At 47.8% G+C, this 18,717-nt stretch overlaps 1 protein-coding gene across 4 annotated transcripts in view; it reads right to left on the minus strand.

The window, feature by feature from the left end:
- Positions 1-18,717, minus strand: part of SGMS1 (sphingomyelin synthase 1) — an 85,404-nt gene that overhangs the window by 46,939 nt on the left and 19,748 nt on the right. For all 4 annotated transcript variants that reach the window (XM_032695758.1, XM_032695754.1, XM_032695756.1 and 1 more), the window contains exon 2: positions 14,935-15,053. The gene's annotated coding sequence lies outside the window, so the exon portion shown is untranslated. The remainder of the gene's footprint in view (positions 1-14,934; positions 15,054-18,717) is intronic.

Genomic DNA, 18,717 nt, shown 5'->3' on the forward strand with positions numbered 1-18,717 from the left:
TGTTTCACCTTCTTGCTGCTCCTGCCTGGCACTCAGATTATTTCCAAGGAGCACCATGCAGTAGGTTCCAGGGCTACTTACTGATTAAATGAGGCATTTGGGTCCAGCCAGGAAGGGTCTGTACATGTTACCCTGCTGTAATGGGGTGGCTCCTCTACAAGAGATGCATTCCAGCTGTAGGATGCCAGCAGACTGCATTTGGCACTCACAGAGCAAACAAAACAAGCAGGGAAACAGGGATACTGCACGTTCAGCACACCACTGAGATCCACCCAAAGGAGCCTGTGAGGCTGCAAAGCACAATAATGAACGTCTGGCTGCAGTTCCAGGGGGATCGTGGCTACTGAGAAATAAAACCAAAACCACAGGCACACACACAGGAAGAGAAAGAAAGAAGTATATATGGGAACAGTACAGCAGTGGGGAGGGAGCCAGGACTCCATCCTGCTCCAAAGAAGCACATTTGGAGTCTGGATGTTACACCTCAGGCAGCTACAACCTGTTCCCCAACGTGTCTTTTCTGAGTGGTCCTGAATCAAAAAAGCATAAAGTGAGGTGCAGGGGACATCCTTACACCAACCCTGAGGGTGTGAATGATGACAAACAATAAAACCAACACAGCACAGCCAGAGTTTCATTACAGAATCACCCAACAGGAACCTCAATAGAGGTTTGGGTCGTTCATCTACTGACAGAAGTAACAGCCTTCCTTCCTTAAATACACCTGAGACAGACACAGCAGCTCCTTCTCCTGTTTAAGGGAGGCTACAGGGCTTTCTGTGATCAATGAGGTTAAAAACTTGACAAGATTTCAGCAGAAAAGACCTTCCTTATTCATTAAATACTTGCAGTACTGACTAACTGTTAATACAGCTGAAGACTGTGTTTGCTACACCACTAACTAAGGGTAAATTCAAGCTTCCACATCAATCATTCATCTCTAAAACAGACAAGGAAAAAACTCAGCATCCCAAAATGGACCACAGCTTTTCAGGGCTTTCAGCGCTAAATGAAAGCTGACTGTAGAAAATTCCCTTGTAAGTGTTTATTATTCTAATTTTAACCTCAGGATGCTTTTAGGGCCAGTGAAAAACAAGACCAAAACCCAAGAGACCAAATAATCCACACAGGGATTTTCTCCTGCCTGTGCTAGTTCAAAAGTCATTCTGAGATGCAGAGGGTTTTTTTTTTTTTTATTTTTAAATCACTGTTTAACCTCTTGGACTGGAAGCATTAAATTACACCACAACATCAGACTGGACTGTGCAAGAAAGAATGTCTCTTAGAGAGGAAGGGACATGGATTCCCATGGGAAACAACACTTCCCAATATAAATATTTCACCAGTATCCACAGTGGAGAGCAGAAAACCCTCTTTTCCTTTGCCTTTCCACGGTGAAGGGTGTGGGACTCAAGGAACACAAATACCTCACAGCAAAAGACTCTCACCCAAGCTCTTCTTCAGCCTCACACAGGCTCCACCAGTTCCTTCCCAGAAAGGTAATCCCTTAGCTGCAACCAGACACCCCTGGGGTGTGTTCTGGATAGTTACCAAGCCAAGAGGATTAAAAAAGAAAACCAAAAAACAAACAACAACCAAATAGCAAAAGCCAAAACTGGCCAGTCCCTGGGGTGAGCAGCTGCCTGCAGGGATAAACTTCACTTGCAGACAGCACCACGCTGGTGCCAAAAGGCTTTCCCCAGTAATTCTGACCTTTATTCCTTGGCCAGTCTCATCCAGTGAGCAGCAGCACTGCTGGGTCTCAGCTCTGGCACTCCTGGCTGCACTAGAGCCTGTAGTCTTCTTCTAGATTATCATCAGGCCAAGTCACACATGCAGAATTTACCTTCCCTCTCCACCCTACCAGCTCACCACACACTGATGGGGCTCCCATAAACTCAACAATCCACCTTTCTACACCTTCTGTGGTCGACAGGCTCTTCAGTTGGATCCAGATACCATGTGCTGCTTGTTTTATTCCTTGTGAATTCCCCTACAACCTTGGCTTCCCTCTGTGTCAGAGCTGCAGTTTGGTTACTGACACCACAGTTAGGTTTGTTTTGAGGGTTTTCTCCTTCCTTTGTGGTTTTTTGTTTGTTTGTTTGTTTTTTAATCCATAAGCCTACGTATCCTTAGCTCCAAAAATAGAAAGCCATAGCAGACAAAGACCTTCCAACACAGCAAAAAAAAACCTTAAGCACATCATCAATAAAAAGCACTTTCTCACACAGAAGTTCAGAACCTCAACAGCGCCATAATAAAATGCAATAATAAAACCTTTAAAGGAGCCCAGGTCAATAGACACAATGCCAGTTAAGTGACCTGTAAGACAAGTTACAGTTGTTTGTTGGGGGAAGAAGGTGCCACCTGCTCACAACATTTCAGATTCAGTCCCTCACTCCAGCTCCAATCCCTGTATTAACTGAGTTTGCCACACACCACACTCCTCCTGTCCCCAGCTCCAGCTTTTCTATCTCCTCCATCTGCAGTTTCCTCAGGTGAGCACCTCTGTTGTTCAACAGGTCTAGGACTTTTGAGCAGTGTTGTGGGAGTGTTTTGTGTAAGGTAATATAAAGAAAATAGCTTATTTTTAACCATTTACAGACCAAGAATCAGCACTGGAGCAGGTAAAAGCCATTGCAGGCAGTTTTTGAAACACAGTTGATGATGTGAGCAGGAGGCAATGCTGGAGTGAGAGGTACAGCCAGGCAGGCTGTCACAAGGAAAAAGGAGAAACCCAACTTGCAAGGCAGCTCACAGTTTTTAAATCTTATTTAGATGAAACTGTAAATCCAATTATATACTTATTAAATATTCCACACTTACTTACAATGATTACAGTGGCAGAACATCAGGTTACAGGGTAACTAACCATTGTCTGATATCGACCCCATGGCCATCCAAATCCCAGAATCATGGAATGGTTTGGGTTGGAAGGGACCTTAAAGAACATCTCGTTCCAACCCCCCTGCCATGAAGCAATCAGTAACTGGAAGACAGGTCAAGGACTTTTTCTAAGCAATTTATGCTTAAATCATCATAAGCTATGCAAAAAATTTGGAGAAATAATTAAAGTTTGACTTCATAGACTCCTGCTGATTCCTGCTGCAAACAGGCTTGTTTTTTCCCTGCAATTCCAGAGGGGGGATTTTTTTCCACCACCACTTTCAGCTGCCACAAGCAGGCTATTGTTTGGATTTAGCCATGCAGCAGCACTCCTGATGCAAGCCCACAGCTAAGGCAGCACCGTGGAACCAAAATGGAACAGGAGGGAATTCAGAACACAAATTCCTACTAAATACCTGTCTGGAGCAGCACGAGATCCTTCCCCTGCTTCGGTAGGGCCAGGGAAGCACATCAGAGAAGTCCTGCAGTACTTCCCAACATCCAGGTGCCCGCAGGAATGTGGTGGATCAGGTGGCAGCTCAGCAGCAAGTTCAGAGCAAACATCCTGCACATCAACTGCCCCAAATCCAGGCAGCCCGGAACCGCTCCGGACGTCCCTGTGCCTCCCCCGCACACAAACACCGCTGTCGCATCCTCCCCTTGTTCAAAACGTGACCCCAAATCAGCTGGACACACCAGGACGAGCCATCTCCGTGCACTGGCACCTTAATTCTGAAAACTCACTCCTGCTCCATCCCTCCGAAATGCCACGAGCTCACTCGTAGCTGTGGCAACGGCAAATGCAAATCCTGCCAGGCTGCAAAACTTCGGTCGTGAGCAAAACCACCTTCCCCAAGGATAAACTGGGCTTCTGAAAGCTCTCCCCCCCAAAGCAAAACTCCAGCTGGCAGGGCAAAAGTTAAACCAGCCACACATTGCTTTAGCTGGGTTTTAATGCGCAGAGAAAACGGAAGCAGAAGAGTTTGGGAACAGGATGCAAGAGGTTCAAGGTCTCCCCCCGTGCAACTGCAAGGGCTCTACTTGCTGTTTACACCTAGTGAGGAGCTGCTCTATTTGCAGCCTCGAGTTTCAGGCTGCCCAATTCATACCACTGCTGTTTTAACACGATGAAGTTACACTGCATAGACAGGCACAGAAGGGAAAACGGATTTAATTAATTTAAATCAATTCTTTCCTTTGAGGGTGGTGAGGCACTGGCACAGAGAGGCTGTGGATGCCTCAAGGCCAGGTTGGACAGGGCTTGGAGCAACCTGGTCCAGTGGAAGGTGTCCCTGCCCATAGCAGGGGGTGGAATGAGATGATCTTTAAGGTCCCTTCCAACCCCAGCCATTTTTGATGAAGTGACCCATTTTTCAAAAAGTAATCAGAATTCTAAAGAATCAGCTCATCTGAATGCAAGCCCACGAGCTCTTCTCGGGAAATAAATTGGATATTTCTAATGAAGTTGCAGGCACTAACTGCATATAACAATCAGGGGTTAAAAACAACTCGTGGGGGTGGTGAAGAAAGGAAAGAAGAAAAAAAAAAAAAAAAAGCCTCACCTAACAAGTTTCCAGCTGCAAAGCCCGTGTGAACTTCAAGACCTGAATTGCAAATTGAGCTTTGGTGAGCATTTTAACTCTGCTTGCAGGGTATCTACTTGTGGTTTGCAAAAACTTCTCAGACAATATCCTGAAAGGTAAACAGAGTAAAAAAACCCCACCGATAGCATGTCGAGAAGTTTGGGTGGGGAGCTTCGAGATTTCTGGCTCTGGTGGGGGCTGGTTGTGGTGTGGAGCGGGGGTTGTGTGGTGTGTGCTTTGTCGGGCTGTTCATTTGTGGGTTTTAAAGGGCAACTTGGGTTACCGAGTGCAAATCATTTCCTAGGCTGGAAACAGTGCAACCTAACCTTCACCTATTTATGAGCAAAGCAAATCCAATCCCACGGGCAGGTTATTCTATCTGGGAGCAAAGCAAAGGAGCTAAAAACGAAGGAAAGGGAGAGTTACCATGGGATACCAGGATGCGTCACTTCTCTTGGCTCTCGTGGCGCCACGTGACATCTGAGCCGTGAGTGAAGAACTCAGCAGATGGGATAGGGAAAAAAAAATGTAAAAAGGTCTCTAGATTATAGCAAAGTTTAGGTTTTAAAATCTACTGCTTGGGGCTACAGAAATAGAGGCAAAAATATTTATCTATAAACCAAACTATCTGTCTATAAATCTATTGCCGCCGTGCAGTAAATACACGCTTTTCCTTCCAACAATCATCAGCATCCACACTTTTCAGTTCCTAACAGTAAATTTAGTCCAGGCACATCCAGAAATACTGCCCTTGCCATCTCCAGCGAGAACTATCACTTGCCTTTCACAGGAGGCAAAGCAGGTCAGTAGTTTGCAACTTGCTCATAAATACAGAAGGAGCCACTTGACAGCAACAGACACGAGCAGTTCAGGGTTCAAGGGAGATCAGAAGAGGGATAAATCACTTGGAATTTACTCTCAAAGTTATCACACAGGTCACCAAGTCCATGCCTTGGGATGGAGCCAACTAAATGAAGGCTCTTTTGATTTCCAAGGTACCCCTGATGAGCAGCTGTTGGCAGTGACCTCCTCCACACTCTCACCTACACTTCAATTTTCATCCCACTCGGTCCAGCATAAATTCTTAAAACACCTCCTGCTCCAAGTCCACACAAAATCATGCAGTGAGTGGTTCAATGTTTGAGGGTTCCCCCCCCCCTCTTTTTACAGCTGCCAGTCTCTTTCTAGCATACCAACACAGCTCTGATTCAAAGGACATGATTCCATCTCCATCCTCCTCCACCTCCCAAAGCCTCCTAACACCCACGTGCTGCTGAACATCAATATCTCCAGGGAAATTCACTCCTTTCATAAGCCAGCCAAGCAAACCACCCCCCTGTAGTAAAAAGTGACACTGAGCATAAGAAACCTTCACCCTCCGCGGGTGAAGGTGCAATCCCAGAGTTCCAGCTCTACCCAAACATTACGTCACGCTGAAAATTGAGTTTCCAGGGTAATGTTGGAGCCCATCTGTCTCCAAGGCACCACAGTAACCTGATCATTACCCCAGGCACCAGCTGGCACACTGCCACTCCAACCCACCCGGCTCCCAGCACGCTCCTGGGAGCTCCAGACTGCAAAACTTCGGTCAAGGAACACAGGGAATCAGCCAGGACACCTGCTGCAATCATCTGCTCCTCAACACCAGCTTGTTATCACCTGAGTCATTTGCTGTTACATGGGAGCCGAGAAATCCTGCCTTGCCTTTGCTGCTCCAGGTTGCAGCCCCTGCATTCCACAAGTCCGTGACATGGCACTGGAAAACAGCCCTGTGGATTTATGACCTCCAAAAGGAAGTTCCAGGTTTCTACAGACAGTTCAACGCAGATGAATCACCTTCTTCAAAGGTACCTGGGGAGGAACAACCCCAGGGACCAGCACAGGCTGGGGGGACCAGCTGGAGAGCAGCTCTGGGAGAAGGACCTGGGGGTCCTGGTGGGCAACCAGCTGTCCCTGCCCAGCCGTGTGTCCTGGGGACAGGGAGGGCAGTGGGATCCTGGGGGCACCAGGAAGAGCGTTGGCAGCAGGGCAGGGAGGGGATCCTGCCCCTCTGCCCAGCCCTGGGCAGGCACATCTGCAGGGCTGGGCCCAGCTCGGGCTCCTCAGCACAGCAGGGCCAGGGAGCTCCTGGAGCGGGGCCAGCGCAGGCTGCGGAGATGCCCAAGGGATGGAGCAGCTCTGGGAGCAGCAAAGGCTGAGGGAGCTGGGGCTGTTCAGCCTCCAGAGCAGAGCCTGAGAGGGGCCCTCAGCCATGTCTGGAGGGGCTGCAGGGAGGGGGCAGAGGATGGAGCAGGCTCTGCTCGGGGGGCCCAGCAATGGCACAGGAGGAACGGGCAGGAACTGATGCCCAGGAAGTTCCAGCTGGACAGGAGGAAGAACTTGTTGGCTGGGCAGTGACCCAGCCCTGAACAGATTGTCTAAAGCGTGTGAAGTCTCCTCCTTGGGATATTCCAGCCCCATCTGGACACACTCCTGTGCCCTGTGCTCTGGGCTGGCCCTGCTGGAGCAGGGAGGTGGGACCAGATGCCCACTGTGGTCCCTTCCAGCCTGACCCAGTCTGGGATTTTTCAAAACATTGCTTTAATAACTGTTCCCTGAGCCAGGAGTCTTTAACAGCCATGGTTGGGTTTTATCCAGCCTCCTTTGAATATGTAACCTTCCAGCAACATTCCTGCAGCAGGGAATACCACAGAGTAACCACACCACCAAAACAAAAACATCACCAAAAGAACAACACTGCCAAAAGGAAAAAACTTTCCCTTGTTATAAGCTCATGCTTCCTTGGTTTTTTTCCAGTGAGGAAGGCCAGGGTACAGTCATCCTCTTGGGAAGATGCAAAGCTCACACTCCCAAAACATTCTTTTTCTCACTCCCTCCCTTCACCATGATTTCTTCTCCACACTGAAGAGTCAAAGTTTATTTACCTCCTTTTTTACAACAGGTGCTCTGTGCCTTTGATCACCTTCAGCATCCTGTGCTGAACCTTTCCCTTTTTGGAGACAGAGAATTAAAGACATGGGGAATCATGGAGAAAAACGGTTTTTTAAATTATTTTCTTTTTACAGCAGCTTATTCTGTTCTCTCCTACTTCACTAATAATATTTGTTCATTCGCCAGTTTGACTTTGCAGCTATTTTCAGTGTAAGGATCTCCAAATTCCATTAAAAAAGCCTCCCAAGAGCAGAACAAAACCCCAAACTAATAATGTTTTTGCATCCTGACAGTGTTGTGGAAACACACATTAGGCTTCAGAGACAGGAAAGAGCCTGGAAAGTGCCTGGAAAGTGCAGTAACTTCTAAATTTCTCAGTTCCAAAACTTCATTTCCACCAGAGCAGCAGAAAAAGGAATTAACCACAACCCTCTCTGTGCATTTGTCTTCCTCCACACATCTCAAGCTGTTTGTGCTTTGTAAAAAAGTCAAATAAATATACATATACACGTACACATTTTGGCCATCTGTATTTATTTCTTGACACAGCACCAATAAAAGGGAGGTGCAGAGAAAAAACCCTGGTTTTTATTAGTAACTGATTGCTGCTTAACAGCTTTACTGACCTTGTAGCACACATCTGATTCCTTACCTGCCTTATGATCTTCATGTGGAAACAGCACCTAACTGTGCCATTAATACAGTGCACCCAGGGGCAGAGCTGTATCCTGAAACTCCTCCTGGACACAGATTATTCCCCCCCCCCAACGTTTTCAGCACCTCAAACTCCTCCCAACATGGGCTGACAACACAGGTTTACTTTAAGAAGTCCCTTTTCACTCCACCTCAAATTACCACACAGAAGCAGATGCCCTGGTCCTTCAGGGTCCTGAGCAGAAAGCTCACCTTGCTTTGAGCAAGCTGAGCTCAAACACAAGCTCAACCACAACCTCGTGCTGAATATCACCGAGGATGAGAAAAACCAATTAGAGAAACAGCAGCTACAACACTGCCTTGCCTTATGTCCTTTGTAAACAGCTTTTAAACTGCCAGGTACAGCTATGAAGGAGCTGGAGGCAGGCAGAGACCCCCTCTAACTGCTGACAGGTAGGGTTATTTGAGCTTCAGCACGAGCATTTGAAGATGAAAGAGCACAACCAGGGTGCTGAAAGACAACTGACAGCTTGAGGAATACACACTGGTTTTCAAATCGTTCCTGTGATGTAGGATAATGTTTATGATCACAGCATTCACTGGGAATTAGAGCATCCATTTAGCAGCAGGTTTGCCTGATCAACAGTCTGGGGACTTCAAACACATCAGCAAAACTGCACAACTGCACACGGTGCCTTTGCAGCCTCGGTGCTCAGCTGAGAAGCTTCACAGAAGACCAAGAGATGAAGAGGAAGAGCAAGTGGAGTGTGCACCTGGTTCCAGGCAAGCTGCCTGTTGTCCCTGCTGACTGTTAAGCCCAGACCTGTTAGTCCACCTCTGCCTCACCTCCAGTGCTCGACTCTGCACCTGCTGCTGGCTCCAGTTCAACGCTTTCCAGGCTAGATCACTATTTTTGGAGCAGGCAGAGTTTGAGGAACCAGCACTGGCAGGGCACTTGTGCTGTCAGACACACACCACCAACACCTTTAGCAGGGGGCAGACACAAGCAGCTGCATCAGCTAATCTGGATCAGCAAGAGCATTCCCAAAACACGTGGAGTAACCTGGATAACACACCCTAATAACAGCAGCAGCATTTGTGCAAAGTATGGCCCTTGTTTTTCTGCCACTTGCCTTCCAGGACGTGCCCCACAGATCAGGGAGCTCCCCAGGCCTGTATTTCCATGAGCTTTCCAAGAAACTCTTTGCAAAGCTTGGGGAATTTGGTGATGTGTCCGCGTCTGGAGACTCCACAAGGCAGAAAAAGGGCAGGGAGGTCCCTGAAGCAGGAGCACGCTCTGGCCAGGAGGGTATTTAAGTCTGCCTGGGTGTCTGGGACACACACATGACAGGAGTAGTTGGGACAGGCACACAGGACTGGTGACAGATCAGACATCCTCTGCTGGGACTACAAAAACCCTCAGCATTTTAATTACCAAATTATTTCATCCATCCTTTGCTGTGTTACTTATCCCTATGGAGCAAAATATGTTAAATGTAACATTTTGTCTTCCCAAGGAGTACGTGGAAATCTGTCAAAACAGTTGCTGACAGCCTTTCAACTACTTACTGGGAATGGGCACAGCACAGGCCAGGAAAAAAACCTTTTTGATTTCATGCATCTTGAAAACACAGACAGAAACATTTCAGGAATGAACTGCAACAAAATACCTTGTGCAAGAATCCCAATAACCATATTATCTGCTGAATAACAAATGAAAATAAAAATGAAAATAAATAAAAAAATGAAACTATGCAGTCAGTCATTTCGAAGAACTGCATCTGTCATTAAAATAAATGAACTAACCAGTTGGTGCTTGTCCAGAAAGAGAAAGCTATTTAACAGAATCCCAGAATGGTTTGATTTGGAAGGAACCCTAAAAATCATCTTCTTGCAACCTTTATGGGCAGGGTCACCTCCCACTAGCCCAGGTTGCTCCAAGCCCCGTCCAACCTGGCCTTGGACACTTCCAGGGATCCAGGGGCAGCCACAGCTTCTCTGGGCAACCTGGGCCAGGGCCTCCCCACCCTCCCAGGGAACAATTCCTTCCCAATATCCCATCTAACCCTGCCCTCTGGCAGTGGGAAGCCATTCCCCTTTGTCCTGGCACTCCAGGCCCTTGGAAATAGGATTTCCACATTTCTTGCAGGCTCCCTTCAGGCCCTGGAAGACCACAATCAGGTCACCCCAAAGCTTCTCCTCTCCAGGCTGAACAATCCCAACTCTCCCAGCCTTTCCTCCCAGCAGAGCTGCTCCAGCCCTCGGATCCTCTTGGGGCCTCCTCTGGACTGGCTCCAGCAGCTCCATGTCCTTGCTGTGCTGTTCCCAGGGCTGGAGCAGCTCTGCAGGGGGGTCTCACCTGAGCAGGGCACAGGGTCTAATTCAACCTGTTGCATCCCTGACTGAAGCTGGGGGAAGACAACCGATTAATAATGCAGCTTCCCCAAAGACACGAGCCCCAGGAGAGCTGCCCTCACAGCCTGTGGCTCCTGGGCTGCAGCCCCGGAGGATGCCCACGTACCCCAAAAGCTCAGCCCCTCAGTTTGAACACAGCTCTGCTGACTGCAGAGACACCAGACAGAAACCAGAGAGCAAAACAAGATTAGAGCTCAGCGAGATGGTGAATCCAAATAAACAAGACATTTTGAACTATTTCCAGCATGACTTCAGCACAAAATAACATTTGCACGTCAATGTAATAGTTGATGTTTTAACTGCACGCTAAGGGAACAGTCACGTACAGCATCAGCTGCTCAGCCTTCAAAGGGAGCAAAAAGAGCTGCAAAAGAGCTGTGCTGTAGTTCAAAGCCTTTCAAATAAAGACTAAATTCATTTACATTCAATCCTCAAGCACTTGAACCCAAGTAGAGCACGGCCTGTCCCATCCCCAGACATCCTGGGGAGGTGACACTTGAAAAGAGTCGGGAGGGCACGAACCAGCTGAAACCTCGTGTCTGCGAGACTCCAGGAGTAAAAATGAAGCCAAGGCCAAAAGGAGCACAAGCCAAGAGGATGCAAAGCAAGAGGGAAAACCCATTTTGTCTTTGAAGCCCTGTGAGGACCGGTGAGCACACCCTGACGGGAAATCCTATTACTGGGGCCCCTAAGCCATGAATCAACCTCAGAGTCAGCCTGGGCAGCTTCGGGACAAAGGAACAATCATCTGCTAATTCAGGCGACAAAGCTGGAAAAAGAAGGTTCCTTCTGCAGGTTAAGGATTAATCATCAGCAGGTACAGCCTATTTGCTTTAAGTGCAGCCACTTCCTGCCAGCACATCCCTGCCTTTTCCAAGAAACAGGGGAGCAGCTCCCTGTCTGAAGGCAAATGAATCAGGAGACAAGACTGAAATGATCAACAGCACCCAGAACCAGCCAAGCTACTTAATAAGCAGCTAGGAAATGTACCAAAATCCAACACAATCAAGCCAACAAACTGAACACAGGGAACACATGACCTTTGCTCCAAAATTCCATTAGACTTTTAGGTTTGGGTAAGTGCCATGTCCAGTCCTTCCTTGGACACCTCCAGGGATGGGGACTCCACCACCTCCCTGGGCAACCCCTGCCAAGGCCTGACCACCCTCTCCAGGAAGAAATTCTTCCTGATGTCCAACCTGAAGGCTGGTAGAGAAGTCCAACAGGAGCTGAGGAGGATGCCCATGGTTTCTCAGAGTGTGAGGATAAAGCCAGCAGCAGGTTGGCCAGGTGGTGCTGGAAAAGGTCTTCCCAGTTGTGTGCAGAGGGGGAATAAGGCAGTGCTTCCACTGGGATACTTCAACCTGTCCCCTCGAGGGGCCTCCTCAGTCAGCAGCAGCTTCAAGCTCAGGCTTGAAGCTAAGCAAAGGTATCACTCAAAAAGTCAGTGCCACAATGAACTCATGGCCTACAGAGGACACAGAAACACTCTGCAGTCACATTCAGTTCTGTACATGATTCATGTATTCCCCCAAAGGTGTTTATCCATGCACAAGACAACACCCAGCAACCAGTCACCACTTTTAACAAGATTATTTGACATTTCCCAGGGTGCTGGTTTTTTGGTGGTGGTGGTGGGTATTGGGGTTGGTTTTGGTGGTGATTTTTTTGTTCCTTTTCTTTTTAAACATCTGCTATAGCCAACTGCTGCCCATTTAATTGGGAAATCTGACTACTGAGTAAGTCTGCACTGGAATTTACTTTTAACCATTCCAAGCCCTTGCTGCATTCACACACGTTTCTATTTCTCCAGAAGCAACTTAAGCACCAATATTTTCAAAAGACAGCACAAACACCGAGGCCCTGTTCCCAGGGAGCTAAATTTGGGAGGTATAAGCACACCTGACTGTAACAAGCTTAAACAAAAATCACTGAGACACAGGAACTGAGTTCCAGGCACAAACCACTGCTCTGCACTGCTCTGTTACCCTGTGATTACACAGCAATCAGTGCCTGCTTTGCTCTCTGAGCCCTGGGTTTCTCCTTCAGAGCCACTGAAATTTAAGTTTTAAGAGAGAATGCAGCAAGCAGCTCTAGCAAGCACATTCTGTGCCAGGAGAAGGATGAGTATATTTATATAACAAAAGGCTTCCTGGATTATTTTAAGTCTCGAGTTTTGCAAAGCGAACAATTGAGGAAAGGGATGTTTTTCCTTTATTTAAAAAAATAATACTCGTACCAAGAAGAAAGACAGAAAGAAAGGGAAAAAAAAGCCATTGAAAAGACAGCAGTGTCTTGATATTCTACTATTTGAAATCCCTGCATCTCAGTAAAGAGTCATCTATGTGCTTTGTGACCCCGAGTCCAGAACATATGTTGCTGTATAGTGAGATAAATACACAAAAACCAGAGGTCCCAGCTACCAAGGCACCAGCAAGTGAATATCTGCACATAAATGACAACCTGTGCCACAGAGTTACAGAATCACTAAGGTTAGAAGAGACCTCTGAGATCCTGGAGCTCCCCCTGTGCCCGATGCCCCCCTTGTCCCCCAGCCCAGAGCACTGAGTGCCATGGCCAGGCCTTCCTGGGACACCTCCAGGGATGGGCACTCCAAACCTCCCTGGGCAGCCCCTGACAAGGCCTCACCACCCTTTCCAGCAACAAATTCCTCCTCCTGGCCAACCTGAGCCTCCCCTGGCACAGCTGGAGGCCGTTCCCTCTCCTCCTGTCCCTTGTTCCCTGGCAGCAGAGCCCGACCCCCCCGGCTCCCCCCTCCTGTCAGGGACTTGCAGAGCCAGAAGGTCCCCCCTGAGCCTCCTTTGCTCCAGGCTGAGCCCCCCCAGCTCCCTCAGCCGCTCCTGCTGCTCCAGCCCCTTCCCCAGCTCCGTTCCCTTCCCTGCACACGCTCCAGCCCCTCCGGGTCTCTCCAGGGGGACAATCCCTGCCCCGGTCAGAGGGAACAATCCAACGACACAGACCCCACCACATTCGCTTGGAATCTTTTCCAAAGCAGCCTCTTGCACTGCACCTGTTGATGTTCAACCCCAATTAAACCTGCATTAAACTTTAAGTAACAGATCACTCCATTATTCACGATGTCTGTGTACTGGGTGCAGAGCAAACAGGAGCTGAACCAACACAGTGACAGGAGCTTCTGGTGTCTGCTAAAAGCATCTTCTGCTCTTAATGTTGATGTAGCTGAAGGAGGGTGGGGAAGACACGAATTTTGCACGACTGCTTAAAACAAGCCTAAATATTACAGTTTGTCTTGAACCACTATGACACAGGTGCAGCTTTCAGGAAGCAACAGCTCCAAAAACCTGCTCAGACCAACTCACCTGACCTGCAACATGCAAAAAACCCCAGTTCCCTCAATTTTAGCGGTGCTGATGTTCAGCCACAGCATTTTTCTCATTATTTTTGGTGGTATTTCTGTGGAAAAGCCACTCAACATCTTGATTAATCAACCTGTGAGATCCAGATACGTGGAGCCCTGGGACAGCCACAGGAGAGGGGCTAAAACCAACTTTTCCAAAAAACAAAATTTGCTCAGGGCACCACAGGAAAAAAATCACAACTGCATCAGGAAGAATCACAACTGAAAGCTGCTTTTCTGCTCTGTCTCTCACCCCAGCCTCTCAGAATCAGCCAGTTCAGGTTTATTAATATTCCAAAACACTTGGGGGGAAAAGGCAACAGCTTTCCCAACTAGGAATGGGAGGCACAAGGGACTTTGTTCACTCAGTGTGCTGGTCACTGGGGCTACATACAAACAAATAACAGCTTTTAAAACACATTCCTTCTCAAAATTTCTATGCCCAGTAGCTCCACTTTTATTTTCTGATTTTTACTACAGCTCTTCAATCGGTCACGGGGCTTTCCCAGCAAGGATCAAACCCAACAAAACCACGACAAATCTTATGAGATGCCTTTCAGAAAATCCTCACACAGCTTCAAAGGATTATTAAAAGAGAAAAACATAACTACATGCAGCAAGAAAGGGCATACACCCCATTTATTTTATCTTTGCAGGTCATTCAGCTACATCAAAGCCAGACCTGGGAATGGAAAACAGGTATTCCAGCCACCAGTCTGGTTCTCTATCCAGTATATCACTCCAGTTTCAACAGCCAGAAGGGCAAAGATTTCCTTATAAGTAGGGTTTGGGGAGTATTTATCCACAACTGACATCTTCTCAAGTTTTGCTCTTGGTTATCTTTACCTGGAAGCCAGGAAAAGGAACCAATCTAAGTGATCTTTCCATTGCCTTTCCTTAAGATTTTACGATTTAATACTGGAGCACAACAGTCCATGTAATATCTGGAAAGGATACTGGAAAATGGATATCTGCCCACCCAAATCCAAACCAAGAACTTGCCCAAACTCAGGTCACAGTAAACAAAGTACTGAACAAACACACCAAAAACACACGTGCTTGAAAACGCAAAGCTCATTTACTCACCTGAAACTGCTTTTCTACCCAGAGCACTCGACGCATCAGGTCAGAAGCTCATTATGAACGTGAGAGTCGAAGCTCAGAAGACCTGCTGCTGGCTGCTTCTCCCAGAGGCACGAGAGTCACTGTTAAAAAACCCCAAACAAATAAAAATAAGGACATGTTTAGGAAGCAGAGCTGGCAGCAAGCCTTCATTAAAGCATCAGCAGTTGTTACAGTGTGAAGATGACTTCGAGGTCCACTGATAGCCGGGATATCAGTAAAGACCATGGATGGTTTGGGTTGGAAGGGATTTTAAAGATCATCCAGCTCCAACCCTGCAAAGACACCTTCCACTAGACCAGGTTTGCTTCAAGTCCCATCCAACCTGGCCTTGAGCACCTCCAGAGAAAGACATAATTTTAAAAATAGTATTTCCCAAAGGACTACCCAGTAAGAAAGAAGATCCTTGTGTCCAAACAGGCCTACAAGCAGCTTTCTTTGGGTCTGAAGGAGGGCTGAGGTGCTTCTCATTCCACTCAGTGGCATCCACTGCTCTCCACACGCACCAGCCTTCCCACACAAGTCTGTCTTGGATATAGGCTCATTTTCCTGCCAGCCTGCACCTGGCAAGAGTGGTTTGGATGAAACACCACCCCGGGAACAATGTGGGAAATGGAGCTGTAAGAAACGGGCCACTGACCCCCTGATGTGGCCCAGAGGCACAACGGAGCAGAAGCACCTACAGCATCCAGAGCACCTTCTCCTTCACTAAAGGAACAATCCAGCAGAACTCCTCAGACACACATTGCCCCATGGAGCACAAACTGAAGGAATAAACCTCAGGGTGTGTTTGAAGGGAGCTGGTGAAGTCACCCTGGCTCTGAACACAAGATGTTTTGCTGACAAATAAGCTGATGCAGGGGGAGTGAAGGAGGAAGGCTGAAAGCCTTTCCTGACAGTCTTCAAGATAACCAAGATCATTCACAAGAGAGAGGAAGCACCTGCACTGAAGCAAAACCAAAAGCTAAAAACCAAAATGCACATGGCCAAAATCCTCAGGCGGCAGCACCCAGGGAACAGGTTTCCTTCCATCCCTGTTACCTCTTGCACAGCTAAACAGAGCCAGCAGCAGCACAAAAACCACTCCATCCTGCCACTGGGAAGCAAATCCACTCGTCATCCAACCCCTTCAGCTTCCAAAGGAGACAAAACCAGGACAGAAATTCGGAAATGAACCAACCCCTTGCACTCTGTAGGGTTCTTCCAATTAAACCTTTACTTTCAGATAAGGGAAATCCAGAAGGTCTCCCTGCTCCATTCACATTAGCTAGAAAAGTGCAATTCATCCATTCCCATTCAAACCCTAGCTGGGGAGGGAAGGGGAATAAATAACTCTCATTGTGCTTGCTGAAACAGAACCAAATCCAAGGGACTGGCTGCCAGGAAGCAGGCAGCTGGAAGCACGGCCGTCCTGCTTTCCCGGACTCCTTTTTAGCTACGTTTAGGATTAATTGGAAATTTGCTTTTGGGTTTTGCTCTGCAATCTTGCCTCATCTTCGAGATTAACCCATCCAAGTGCTTTGGGAAGGGTGACACCAGGTGCACCCCCCAGCCAGACGGCTCGTCTGTGCTCCAGGCTGGAAGTCAAACAGCTTTTGTCCAGGGGATCGGAGCCAGGGCACACTGCCAGGGGATGAGCCGGGCACTGAGAGCCCTGCTGTCCTGCTGCAGCACTGCAGTAACACAAGCCAGTGTTGACAGAACCCAAGAGGAGTTATCCATCCATGAACACCCACTAGCAAGTCTTCAGGACACAGGGAGGCCCCGTTTCCATCAGTGACTGGCTCTTATCTCCCAACAGCAGCCGCCCTCCCAAACACGTCACGCTCGCTCGCCCGCCAAGTTTCCCGAACCCCCCAAAAAACCACCCACGTGTCAAGAGCGTGACCCAAGGGAAAACCAGCCTGCTGTACCCCTCCCTGCACCCAGAGGGGACGCTCCAAACCCTGCATGCCCACTGTTCTAGGAAGGACAGTTCCCCCCTTCCAAGAGACGCCGGAGCACAAACAGGCGCTCAGACGTGAACACCCACCTGGGATGAGCGAGTCGTGAATCAGCTCGTGCTGCTGCTGAACACCACGAGATGCTCCACCCCAGCTGCAGCCTCTTCCTCTCCCTACAGAGCCACACAGACCCTGTAAGGACACGTTTCCTGCCACAGCCACAATTATTTCTGGGCCAGTTAGAAGCGCCAGCAGAAGGAATTCACGCTGACAGTTGGCTCTGGGTACTACCAGTTCCGCTGACAGCAGGGCTGTGTGGCAGGGTTTGATTAGAGCTCATTCTTATCTTTCCTGTGGCATGCACAGCACTGCCTTGTATTATTCGACAAACTCTGACATTTGTTATATATTTCTCAGAAAATAAAAGGTCTGCCTTACCCAAACCAATGAGCCAAACTCCTCCATCCCGAGGAAGACCCTTCTGTTTGCACAGCACTGACTGCTGCTCTGCTGGGGTATGAGCTGCCAAGTTCAGGGCCCTATTTCCTTAAACTGTTAATATCCTTGTGGAAATAGTTCAGTTTCTGGAGTTGCTAAGCAATCAGGAGCCAGAACAGCACGAGAGAAACCCGGATCTATTTTAGCATCTAACGTGACAACGCTCAGCTCTGTCTGTGCCACCACTCGCTCTGACAGCCACAGGATTTCCTTCATGCAGAAGCACCAGCTAAGAAGAAATTCTGAAGGTTCTGATGCTAGGAAGATTAATGCCTGAAGTTACTTGCCAGCCTCGTTCTCTGTGTCACAACACAGCCAAGAACTACCAGTCAATAGGACTCAAACACCCTCCAGAACATCGCTGGCTTAGTCACAAAATATTCACCATTTTACAACACCTGATCTAATAAACTCAGCCTGGAGCAGGCTCAGAGTTGAAGCCGTATCTCTGACTAATGCATTTGAAGAGATTACAGCCAGTGGAAACCTGTAGGATTTCCAGAAAGAGCACATGATTCCTTTATTAATAAGTCAGATGTTTTCCAGGTGAATGCCACCCCTTGTATTATCCATGCAGAGTTACAAGCAAACCAACCATCCACACAGTTTAGGAGAGTTAAGTGGCCACATCTGAGTGCTGAGGGCCACTCTGGGAGACTTGACAGAAGTGAAACTCTCTCTCTGATGCTCTCTCTGTCTGCCCATCAGCAGAGACATCTTTTCCTCCCCGCTTCACACATTCTTTCAAGCAGCAACAGTAGGCTGCTGTCTTACTTTCTCACCCAGCACAACCAGCAAGGACCAGGAATGTCTGTGAAGGCTGCATTAAGCACCTAATGACTGCTTCTTTGACAAGGTACCTCGATGATGAGCGGAGCATTTTCACCTCACACTCTGGCACAGAGTATTTCCACATTTCACCAGCTCTTTTTTTTTTTCCCCCACCATGTTTCCTTTTCCTTTGCCAGACTAAAGTACTCCTTAAAATGCTCTGGAGGAATTCAACCTATATAGATCATTGTTCACCGACCCAGTTCACTTGTGGATTAAAGAAATCAAACTAATTGATTTAGAGACGACAGTAAGGGATTTTGAGAGAACGTTCAGCCCATGTCTGAGATGTCACTTTAATCCTCACAGTTAATTCTTTAAGCATAGGAAGCCATTTAAATTTGTAATGCAGTTCTTATATAAAAAAACATCTCCACAGGCCTGCTAATCACGGAACTATCTTGCAAATTGATCCTAATCTACAGCTGCTTATGTCTGCACTCTTCCTGTGGAGAATATAAAATCATGCACCAAT

Source organism: Chiroxiphia lanceolata, chromosome 8 (assembly GCF_009829145.1).
Source record: "Chiroxiphia lanceolata isolate bChiLan1 chromosome 8, bChiLan1.pri, whole genome shotgun sequence".
NCBI lineage: Eukaryota > Metazoa > Chordata > Aves > Passeriformes > Pipridae > Chiroxiphia > Chiroxiphia lanceolata.